The sequence below is a fragment of the Giraffa tippelskirchi genome, chromosome 3 (genome assembly GCF_054371585.1).
Source record: "Giraffa tippelskirchi isolate mGirTip1 chromosome 3, T2T-mGirTip1v1.2.pri, whole genome shotgun sequence".
Lineage (NCBI taxonomy): Eukaryota > Metazoa > Chordata > Mammalia > Artiodactyla > Giraffidae > Giraffa > Giraffa tippelskirchi.
The window spans coordinates 23,731,343-23,743,866 of record NC_137277.1 but is presented as its reverse complement, the minus strand read 5'-3'; the positions used below and the strand labels follow the sequence as shown (position 1 = coordinate 23,743,866).

Genomic DNA, 12,524 nt, shown 5'->3' with positions numbered 1-12,524 from the left:
AAACCATTTTGCTACCTACTACTTTTAAATACAAAAGAAACTAACTTAAAAAAAAAAACGCCAAACATTCTGCCTGCAGAATTTGCATAGGCAAACACAAGCTAAAAATAAAATTCCCTATTTTGCCTTTTTCACAAAACATAGCAAAGCATTTTGCCATGTTGCTAAAATCTGATAAATTGTTTGAATGGCTGCATCATACTCTGTCAGGAAGATAGACAATAACATGACCAGTCCTTTCTTATTGGGCATTGTGATCTTTGCTGATACTTCATTTGAAGCGTTATAATCAATTTTTAAAGTATAACTTGCAAGCAATAAAGTGCATCCATTTTAAGGGTACGGTTTGAAAAGTTTTGACAAATGTTACAACCAGCACAAGATACAGGACGTTTACATCACCTTTGTTCCTCTCTGTAGTGGTGTGATGAAGCTGACTAGTACACTAGTACCAGCTCAGGAGAACCAATTTTATGTACATCTCGTCTCAGGTCTACATTTAGTGATACCACATTAGTAGCTCAAAAGTGGCCATGGTGGGAATATTGACACCACAGAAATTGGTAGAGTGCGACAAATCAGGACTTTAAAAGACTTTCTTAGACCCAGTTTACCTGGTTCTAAATTGTGCCTCTTTGCAGTCAACTCTCCATCTTCAACCACAGTCTGCTTTCTGGCATCTTTCTTTTGCATTTTTATAGACTTCTTTAAATGAAATCATGCAGCACGTACTCTTGTGCCTACCTTCTTTTGCTCAGCTTTTTCTTATTTTTGAGATTCATCAGCATGGTGTCACATAGCAACAGTTCATTCCTTTTTATTGTGTTCCCTTGTATGGATATAGAACTTGGCCAGAAACTTTGTTGTGGTTTCCACAAGAAATAACAGGTGAGACAGGGTAACACAGGCTTAGGATTGGCTAGTTTAATGATTTCAGTGGACCTTAGGACATAGGAACTGTCTTTAGTTGTCTGATATCTGGCCCTGGGGTGATTAGGACAAAGGAATAGTGACTTTAATTGTGAGCTTGATAAATTAGGTGGTTTGGAGTAAGGGTTTTGGATTGGTTGGTGGTTTTATAAAAGGTGCACTGGCAGGAGAATGATTTACTATCTCTTAAGAATTGGTTAGCATTCAGAGGGGCAGTCTGTCCTAGGCTGGAAAGGCCCCAAGATGTCAAAGCATCATTAAATACAGAAAAAATGTAAAACCATGATTAATACATCTTGGAAAGGTGTATTATCTGAACTCAGGGATGCTAAGCATAGCTGAAACACAACTACATAGCATATAGTGAAACCTGGCCCCTTTGTCACACTTGGCCCTAAGATTCTCCTAACCAGATTAATACTCTTCAATCAGTATATTGGAGGATCCTTTGGGAAAACTGATGATCTCATGAAGAAGTACCTGCAGATACTGTATTAGTCTCCTGTTGTTGTTCAGTCACTCAGTCTTGTCCGACTCTTTGTGATCCCATGGACTGCAGCACACCAGGCTTCCCTGTTCTTCACCATCTCCTGGAGTTTGCTCAAACTCATGTCCATTGAGTCGGTGATGCCATCCAACCATCTCATCCTCTGTTGTCCCCTTCTTCTGCCTTCAACCTTTTTTATTGTCCAGCTCTCACATCCATACATGACTACAGGAAAAATCATAGCTTTGACTATACAGGCCTTTGTAGGCAAAGTAATGTCTCTGCTTTTTAATATACTGTCTAGATTTGTCATTGCTTTTCTTCCAAGGAGCAAGTGTCTTTTAACTTCATGACTGCAGTCACCATCCACAGTGATTTCGGAACCCAAGAAAATAAAGTCTGTCACTGTTTCCATTGTTTCCACTGTTTCCATTGTTCCATCTATTTGCCATGAAGTGATGGAACTGGATGCCATGATCTTAGTTTTTTGAATGTTGAGTTTTAAGCCAGCTTTTTCACTCTCCTGTTTCACCTTCATTAGGAGGCTCTCTAATTTCTCTTCACTTTCTGCCTTTAGGCTGGTGTCATCTGCATATCTGAGGTTACTGATAGTTTTCTCCCAGAAATCCTGATTCCAGCTTGTGCTTTAGTCTCCTAAGGATGCTATAACAAATCTTGGTACCTTAAAACCAAAGAAATTTATTCTCTCTCAGTTCTGGAAATCAGAAGTCCAAAATCAATCAAGTCTGAAAACATGTCAGGGCCATGTTCCCTCCAGAGGCTCTAGGGAGCATTTCTTTCTTTGCCTCTTCCAGATTCTGGTGGCTCCAGGTATTCCTTGGGTGGTAGCAGCATCACTCCAGTCTGCCTCCGTCTTTACATAACTTTCTCCTCTCTGCGTCTCTCTTCTGGGTGTCTCCTATAGACACTTGTTATTGGGTTCAGGGCCCACTCAGAGTATCCAAGGTGGTCTTATCTTAAAATCCTTAATTGCAAAGACTCTTTTTTCCAAATGAAGTCACATTCAGAGATTATGGGAATTAGGATGTGGATAAGTCTTTTGGGGAGCCACTGTTAACCACTGTAAGAGCTGAGAGTCCAAAGTGAAAGTCGGCTCACTGCAGTAAGGTCCAGCAACTGAGAAGCCCTGTCTCATGAATATAGAGTGTCTAGAAAGTTTTAGTGCCTCAGTTTGAAATGTGAATGGATGTCAAGGATCACCAGATAGTTGAAGAAAGTCTCTAACGTGAAAGACAAAGACCAAACAAGAATAAATGAACTTGGAGTATATAGAAACAGCACAGAGACCAGAACAAAATGAAATATAACTTAAGAGATGATAAATGTTCTCAGATATGGAGATGTTTTTACATCCATGAAATGAAAACATGGGTATAAAAAAAATTAGGAAAAAAAAATTAGGGAACAAAACATCTTAAAAATTTGATAGCCAATAACTGCAATCAAGGAGTTACAGGCCTTTCATGGTGGTCCAGTGGCTAAGACTCTGTGCTCCCAGTGTAGGGGGCCCAGGTTCAACTTCTAGTCAGGGAACTAGATCCCACATGCAATAGTTAAGATCCCACCTGCTGCAACTAAGACCTGGGGCTAATAAATAAATACTAAAAAAAAAAAAAAAAACAACACCAAAACCCACAAAAGGTTAGAAGATAAAATTGAGAAAATATCCTTTGGAAAAAAAAAAGAAAAGCTGGGTGAAACAACTGACAAGGGATTAATCTCCAAAATAGATAAGCAGGTCATGCAACTCAATACCAGAAAAACAAACAACCCAATCAAAAAGTGGATAGAAGACCTAAACAGACATTTCTCCAAAGAAGACATACAGCTGGCTAATAAACACATGAAAAGATGCTCAACATCATTATTAGAGCAATGCAGATCAAAACTATAATTAGGTATCATGTCACACTGGTGATAATGGCCATTATCAAAAAACCTACAAACAATACCTTTAGGCTTTTGGCTCAGAGGAGGCAAAGGTGCAACTTTCTTTGGTCCTCCTGAATCCATGTTCATCCGACACCAGCTGCCTCCACCATGCTGTTTAAGTTCAACCCCAACAAGATCAAAGCTGTGTACCCCGAGGTGCACCGGTGGGGAAGTCAGTGCTATGTCTGCCCTGGCCCCCAAGATCGGTCACCTGGGCCTGTCTCCAAAAAAGGTCGGTGATGACATCACCAAGGCAACTGATTGGAATGGTCTGAGGATTACAGTGAAACTGACCATTCAGAACAGACAGGCCCAGATTGAGGCGATACCTTCTGTTTCTGCCCTGATCATCAAAGCCCTCAGGGAACCACCAAGAGACAGAAAGAAACAGAAAAACATTAAGCATAGTGGAAACATCACTTTTGATGAGATCCTCAACATTGCCCAGCATATGCAGCATTGGTCTCCAGCTAGAGAACTTTCTGGAACCATTAAAGAGATCCTGGGGACTGTCCAGTCTGTGGGCTGCAATGTTGCTGGCTGCCACCTCATGACATCATAGACAACATCAACAGTGGTGCAGTGGAGTGCCCAGCTAGTTAAGAACGGCAAAGGAAAAAGAAAAAGGATTATTTGACAACCAAAAAAAAGAAGTCTACAAACAATAAATGCTGGAGACTGTGGAGAAAAGGGAATCTCTTGCACTATTGGTGGGAATGCAAATTTATACAGTCACTATGAAGAATAGTATGGAGATTCTGTAAAAAAAAAACTAGCAGTAAAAGTACCATATGATCCAGCAATCCCACTACTGGGCATATACCCTGAGGAAACCACAAGTGAAAAAGACATATGTACCCAGTGTTCATTGCAGTACTATTTACAATAGCTAGGACATGAAATAAATAAATGAGCAGGGTGACAATATACAGCCTTGACGCACTTCTTTCCCAATTTGGAACCAGTCTGTTGTTCCATGTGTGACTGAGCAACTGAACTGAAGACATAAAAGCAATCTAGATGTCCTTTGACAGATGAATGGATAAAGAAGTTGTGGTACATATACACAAGGAAATACTACTTAGCTAAAAAAGGAATGCATTTGAGTTGGTTCTGATGAGGTGGACAAACTTAGAGCCTACTATACAAAGTGAAGTAAGTCAGAAAAACAAATATATTAACATATATGGAATCTAGGAAGATAGTACTGGTAAACCTTTTTGCAGGGCAGCAATGGAGACAGACAGAACAGAGTTGTAGACATGGTGGGGAAGAGGTGGGACGAATGGAGAGAGTAGCATGGGAACATACGCATCATGATATGTAAAATAGATAGCTAGTGGGCATTTGCTGTATGACTCAGGGAGCTCAAACCAGTGCTCTGTGATAACCTAGAGTGGGATGGGGTGGGAGGGAAGTTCAAGAGGGGGGGGACATACATATACCTATGGCTGATTCATGTTGATGTATGGCAGAAACAATATTGTAAAGGACTTATCCTTATATTAAAAATAAATAAAGATCAAAAAAAAAAGCTGGGGAATTCCCTGGCAGTCCAGAAGTTACGACACTTCACTCTCACTACCGAGGGCCCGAGTTTGATCCCTTCTTGGGGAACTAAGATCGTACAAGCTGCACAGTGTGGCCAAAAAAAAAAAGCTGGAAAATGGACATGAAAAGATTTTTTAAAATTGGAAATAGCCCAGAAGGGTTAACATTCATCTTAGGCTGCTGCTGCTGCTGCTAAGTCGCTTCAGTCGTGTCCGACTCTGTGCGACCCCATAGACGGCAGCCTACCAGGCTCTGCCGTCCATCGTATTTTCCAGGCAAGGTACTGGAGTGAGGTGCCATTGCCTTCTCTGATTCATCTTAGGAGTTACAGAGAAATAGAACAGATGTGTGAAAAGTGGAGAGAAAGGAATCATCAAAGGGATAATTCAAGAAATCAAATCAGGGGACTTTCCTGGTAGTCCAGTGGTTAAGAATCCACCTTTCAATGCAGAGGGCGTGGGTTCCATCCCTGATCGGGGAATTAAGATTCCACATGCCATGGGGTAACTAACCCTGAGTGTCGCAACTACAGAGCCTACGTTTCCTGGAGCCCATGTGCCACAACTAAGACCTAACACAGCTGAAAAAGGAAAATTTTTAAAAAGTCAAATCAGAACTGAATGACCTCTATCTCCAGAATGAGAAGCCCACTGAGTGCCCAACATCAGTCAGTTCAGTCATTCAGCCATGTCCACCTCTTTGCGATCCCATGGACTGCAGCCTGCCAGGCTTCCTTGTCCATCACCACCTCCCAGAGTTTGCTCAAACTCATGTCCATTGAGCCAGTGATGCCATCCAACCGTCTCATCCTCTATTGCCCCCTTCTTCTCCTGCCCTCAATCTTTCCCAGCACCAGGGTCTTTTCCAATGAGTCGGCTCTTTGTATCAGGTAGCCAAAGCATTGGAGCTTCAGCTTTAGCATCAGTCCTTCCAGTGAATATTCAGGGTTGATTTCCTTTAGGAATGACTGATTTGATCTCCTTGCAGCCCAAAGGACTCTCAAGAGTCTTCTCCAGCACCACAGTTCGAAGGCATCAGTTCTTTGGCACTCAGCCTTTTTTATTGTCCAGCTCTCACATCTGTACTTGACTACTGGAAAATTCATAGCTTTGACTATATGGACCTTTGTGAGCAATGTGATGTCAATAGTGGATGGAAAAGAAATCAGATATTTCAGCTTGTTGAGTAAATAGAGAAAGGTTACTAAAACCTTGTGAGGGAAAAAGCAATTAACATTCAAAGGAACAGTTGTCAGAATGGTACCATGCTTCCCATCAGGCCTTCTGGAATACAGCAGAGGAATGCTTTCGAATTATTTATGACCTATAACTTTATGAATTAGTCAAATTGTTAATTCAGTAATGTAAGCATATTTTCAGACGTGTGAAATCTTAAAAAACTTTACTTCCTACATATGTACCCCTTCTCAGGAAATGACTGGAGGATGTGGTACGCCAAAATGAGAGAATAAATCAAGAAACAAGAAGACATGTGATCCTGGAAACAGGATCAACAGAGGTGAGAAATGAAGAGAATTCTTACGATAATGATGGAAGGAAATCCCAGGGTGATATAACCTGGCTGCAGGCCTTCCAGAGTAATCAGTCAGGACTGGGGTAGGAGGACAGAAGGCCCTAGAAGGGATGTCTCCAAGAAATCAGATGAAATTAACATAGGAAATATCTACACTTTCGGTGATGGTAGAGAAAAACTCATTATAGGGACCTGGAAATCTAAGTGTGCACCCCCCAATTTTTTTTTTTTTATTAATGATTAGGAAAAAAATATTTTTAAAGACTAAAAACCAAAGCTTAATCACAGTAGACTGGCTTGGCTGTGGATAATATTTATGGAAACATAATTGTGTCAACAGAATATGGAGGCTGGTCTCCATCAACCTGCACACTTCAGGCTTTCTTCCTTGTAGACTGCTGTCCAGCCAGTAGGAGTGCTCTTTGTTCCAGCTGTCTGGGGCTTCTTTTGTTTAAATGGGAATCAAGTTGATTAAATGCAATTAATAAATCAGTACATTAATAAACTAATTGAATTAAAATATCAGTTAAAAAATGCATCTAAGCAAAAGGCTATGGATGAAAGTACACACGCACACACATTTTTTTTTTATTTTTACACTAAACACCTGGAAAAGATTATCTAGATTTAAACTTGTGCTCTAATTTGAGACTGTTGATTTACCCAAACAACAGGTCATAGTGTATGTCCAACTTTTATCCCATTAATAGGGAATTAAATTGTATATATTTGAATCTGTCATGTGTTAGACTGACCTGTGACAAATTTGACTGACCTGTGGTAAATTTTTTTCTAGTTCTGTTTTAATTTTTTCCACTAGACTGTGAGCAGTTTGAGGACAGGCTCTTGTTCTTTCCTCTGTAAGGTTCTGGCACTTAACACAGACCTTGGATTTTTTTTTTTAACCTACGGTTAAGTCACCACAGAGACCATGGTTTGAGTTGATGAGCACATCTGATATTTGCAGAGCATTCAGTTGTTCACCCTGCACTGTCACATCTGTCTGCCCCACACCAAGGCTGGTGTTTTTATTCTCTCTTCTCCCCTCTCATTTTTTGGAAGAGGACCTGAGTTCCAGAGAGTGCCTTCCCGAAGGTCACAGAAGTCAGTGTTGGAACCCCTAGCAGAACTCAGATCTCTAATGATGCGTTAAAAAACAGTTTAAAAAAAATATGGTTTAAAAAATTTACCATCAACCATTTTTATAGTTCAGTAGGGTTAAGTATAGTCACATAGTTGTGACTATCACTATGGCTCTCTAGAACTTACTCATCTTGCAAAACTGAAATTCTATATCCATTGAACAACTCTCTACTTTCCCCTCACCCATCCCTGCCCCTGGCAACACCATTCTACTTTGTGTCTCTATGAATTTGAGCACTCTAGATACCTTCTGTCGGAGAAGGCAATGGCACCCCACTCTGGTACTCTTGCCTGGAAAATCCCATGGACGGAGGAGCCTAGTAGGCTACAGTCCATGGAGTCGCTAAGAGTCGGACACGACTGAGTGACTTCACTTTCACTTTTCACTTTCCTGCACTGGAGAAGGAAATGGCAACCCACTCCAGTATTCTTGCCTGGAGAATCCCAGGGACGGCAGAGCCTGGTGGGCTGCCGGCTATGGGGTCGCACAGAGTCGGACACAACTGAAGCGACTTAGCAGCAGCAGCAGCAGCAGATACCTTCTGTAAGGTATCTAGAGACAGCGTATGTCTCTTTGTGATTGGCTCATCTCACTTAGCATATGTCCTTGAGGTTCATCCATTTCCTCTCTTGAGGCCAAACAATATTATGTTGTATGTAGCACATTTTATTTATCCATTCATCCATCAGTGGACACCTGGGTGCTTCCATCTCTTAGCTATTGTAAGTAATGCTACTATGAGCATGGGTATATACATCTCTCTTTGAGATCTTGCTTTCAGTTCTTTTGGATATATACTCGAAGTGGGATTCCAGTAAGACATTTTAAAAATTCTCTATCTCATTACAAAAATGATTTGAGGACTTCCCTGGTGGTCCAGTGGTTAATCCACGTGCCAATGCAGGGGACATGGGTTCAATCCCTGGTCCAGGAAGATCCCACATGCCTTGGAGTAATTAAGCCTGTGGGCCACTACTACTGAGCCCAGGGTCTAGAGTCCATCCTCTGCAACAAGAGAAACCACTGCAGTGCCCGCACACTGCAACTAGAGAAAGCCCACACGCATCAATGAAGACCTAGCACAGTCAAAATTAAATACATGAATGAATGAACAAAATTTTAAAAAATGATTTGAGGCCATTGTCTCGGCACCTTCTTAAGTATATATATTATAAAAAAAGGTTCTGAATTTTGAATGAATGAAAAAAGGGCCAGAATGAAGGAACAGAGGAGACAACAGAAAGGAGTGGCCTAACAGAAGTCTGGTGGGATAAAGTTTTTTAACTTTACCCTTGGGAAGTAGCTGCAAATAATTAAGACCCAGTAGACTGGAATGGCCATTGGAGTGGCCAAGGCATTTTTTTCTCATCTACACAAAGATCTCCAAAACATTCTCAAAGTTGCATCCAAACAGAATAAACCCTATGCATATGAAAGAGTCACAAAGGAGGGATTCCATATTCATGATGCCTGGTGTGTATGGGGGTAGGTATACAAATTCATATTCTGGAACTGTCATGGGACCTTCATAAAAGATCTGGTCAGAGTAGGGACAGAGGTAGAGTGTGTTAGTCAGAAGACTCTGCTCATCTCCAGAGACTGATGTCAGATCTGATTTTTCAAGAAAAGCTGGATACAACTGAAACTTAACACTGTAAACCAACTATATTCCAATAAAAATTTTTTAAAAAGGGAAAAGCTAGAAATCTGAACTTTGATGTGCAATTTAACTTTTAAAAACTGGCGTTAAAATTTTCAAAGAGTTTTAAAGACATTCTGTATGTCAAAGACAAAATGCAAGTTTGCAACCTCTGGCGTGTGGTAGTGTGGAGCATTGATGATATTGACCTCTGGGGAAGAATTAGGTCTGGTTTGGTTGACCAGATGAAATGCTACACTTGCAGAAACTCTGCCCTTCTGTCATTGGATAGAACTTAATGTGCTGCAGGCAGAGAGGAAGTGGCCTAAAATGAACCATTAAGTTCTCCTGGTGGCATATCTGTGCCAGTCAGATAGGAGAGGAGAGCTCCCGGTTTTGCATCGTTTCTATGATATTCGGTTGTGCCTACTTCACAGAACCATTGTAAAAGTAAAACGTCACAGAATTGGAAAGGTGTCAAATTTTTCATAAAATGTAATGCAGGTGCTAACTGGGATAATTATCTTGCCATGAAGAGCTCAGAAGAGTGTAATGTTTGGGGAACAGTGACAGCTCCCACAAAAGCTGACCTAGGAAGGAGATGCTGGGCCCCAGCTCTGGCTGGAAGAAATGAAGAGGAAAGAATGTGTCAGCCGTTCTGCTCTGGTGGGTTTGAGAAGGAGGCAGAATACTGATCTTTTCTGCAAGTGGTGATGGGGAGTCAGTGTGGAGTTGAGAAACACACATGGCCATAAATGGTGTGATCTTGCTCCAAAGAGCTGAGCTAACGCCTGGGCTTCATGCACCTCACACTGCAGGTTTCAGCTAAAATAAACTTCTGACCTTTCTATCAGTTCCCTTGAATTAAGTAGGAGTTTTATACTTTATAGACTGTTTCAGGGACTTCCCTGGCTATCCAGTGGTCAAGACTCTGTGATTTCACTGCGGAGGGGCACAGCTTCGATCCCGGATCCAGGAGCTAAGATCCTGCAAGTTGCACAGCATGGCTGGGGAGGTGGGGTGGAAATGACCGCCTCATGTTCCCACTTAGAAGATTTATGCTATTACTTCTATTACTTGAGAAAGCAGCCCTGCTTATTATTACTACTAATGATATTGCAATGTTAGTAACATTCCTATCATGCTTTGTAACTTACAAAGATCTTTCACTTGCATTTTTCTCATCTTGTTTCCTGGTAACTCTGAGATTATTATTTCTCACTTTATGATAAGGAAACTGATGGTTTCCCATTGTCCTTTAGCTAAAGTTTAGCATCTTCAACGTGGCCTAAGTCCCGCCCTAGCCTGGGCCTTCCCTACCTCTCCAGAGCCTCTTTCACTACCTTCCCAGGAACTCTCTTTGTTATAGATATTCTGGATTTCTTGTGGTTATTTCAATAGGTCAGGTTCTCTTCAGCCATCAGCCTGGCATTACATGTGCTGTTTCTGCCATCTAGAACGCTCTTCCCTGTCCTCTTTTCCTGGCTAGCATCTTTTGAGTCACAGTTTAACATTTCTTCATGGGAGTCTTTCCTAAACACTGAGGCTACATGGAGCTTGCCAGTAACATCCCTTGTACCACCCAGCACTTCCCATTCCAAAGACTCATCACACTTCAGATTACTCATCCAGGAGCATTACTTCCTTGGTGGCTCAGTGGTGAAGAATCCACCTGCCAGTGCAAGAGACGTGGGTTCAACCCCTGATCCAAGATCCCACATGCTGTGGGGCAACTAAGCCCCGTGTGCCACAGCTACTAAGCTCATGCTCTAGAGCATGCAAGCCCCAACTACTGAGTCCACCTGTCACAGCTACTGAAGCCCACATGCCTAGAGCCTGTGCTCTGCAACAAGAGAAGCCACTGCAGCAAGAAGCCCATGCACTACAATTAGAGAAGACCTTGCTTGCTGCAACTAGAGAAAGCCCACATAGCAACGAAGACCTGTGCAGCCAAAAATAAAAGTACAAATTATTCATTCAGTAGTTCTTGTTCCTGCTCTGTGCCGCGTATAATATACTTTTACTCTGAAAGCTGTTGTAACGCGTCTGCTGTCTGGATTCCATGGCCATGGAACTAATGCATCAGAACCTTGCCTTCTAGTCCAATGCTGTGGGGCTTCTGATATTTCAATAATCAAGGTTCTTTGTGACCAAAAGGCACACCTCCCGCATCAAATAGCAGGTGGTAAGGTTAGAGCACAGTGCCACTGTATTCTTTGTTAACGACTAGAAAAGACTGGTGCTGTTCTCACCTCTTCGGTTGTCTCTGTGATGCTCCTGTACCACTGACCACCTTTGCCCAGCACCCTTTTGAGATAGTCAAGGGTGGATCACAGATGACAGGGACATTGAAAGCTACTCAGACTACTCGTGTCTCAGGTCTTGCCTTGGTTTGATGTACACAGGTGGGTCATTTAGAGTTGTGTGGCACATTCATTTTCCATGTTGGAAGCAGTGAGGTACAGTTACCAAATCAGTGGTACAAGCACAGGAGTGGAACTAACACAGTGGCCCAAGCTGGCGAGGCAGGCATCAAGCAGGTAAGCAGGGGCCAGTGGGAGGAACTCATGGCCTCATTTCAACAGCTGCAGCAAGCTGACCTCCCTGTGGGTTCTCAAGCCAGCTATCTCTCTCCTTAGCACTGTCTTCATGAAATCCGTCACCATATACCTTCCTCAGTCCAGTTCATGGTAATCAAAATTTGTGGCTAGATAGCCAGGCAATGGTGTATAAGGTTGCAAATGTTAGTTCCAAATATAGTGCAGTTCACATTGCCAGTGAGGAAAGAACATTGAGTGAATTCATTACATGAACCACTTAAACTAACTGAACCCAAGAGCTTAAAGCCACATTCTTCAAATACATACACTCCATAGAACTGGCACTTAGCGTCAGGCAGTCAGGCTGGAAAACATTCATGAGCCAAAGAATCTAAACAAGGAAGATGTTCTCAAGGTATGCATTTGCCAATTATTTCCTTGTTCTCTAGTCATCTTTGGTGGTGAGCTCCATGACTTAAGAGCTTGACGTCAGGGGTTTCAGGTGTAAGCCTGGCACACTTAGGTGCATAAGGCAAAGACTGAAACTTTATGGCACTGGTTACAAAGGGGAACAGGCAAAGAGGGCACAGCCTGTCTTCATACTAAAAATAATTAGATGCCTAGTATATAAAAACATAGCTGGAAGAATATGCCCCAAACTTACCTGGCAAGCATGATTGTCTTTGGGAGGTGGATTTATAAGAAGGGATAGTCATTCTCTAGGGTGTTTTTTTTCCTTTCAAAATT

The 12,524-nt window shown here is 41.9% G+C and overlaps 1 pseudogene; it reads left to right on the top strand.

Moving 5' to 3' along the window:
* Positions 1-3,402: 3,402 nt before the first annotated feature.
* LOC145542786 (large ribosomal subunit protein uL11 pseudogene) lies at positions 3,403-3,973 on the top strand (annotated as a pseudogene).
* Positions 3,974-12,524: the final 8,551 nt, after the last annotated feature.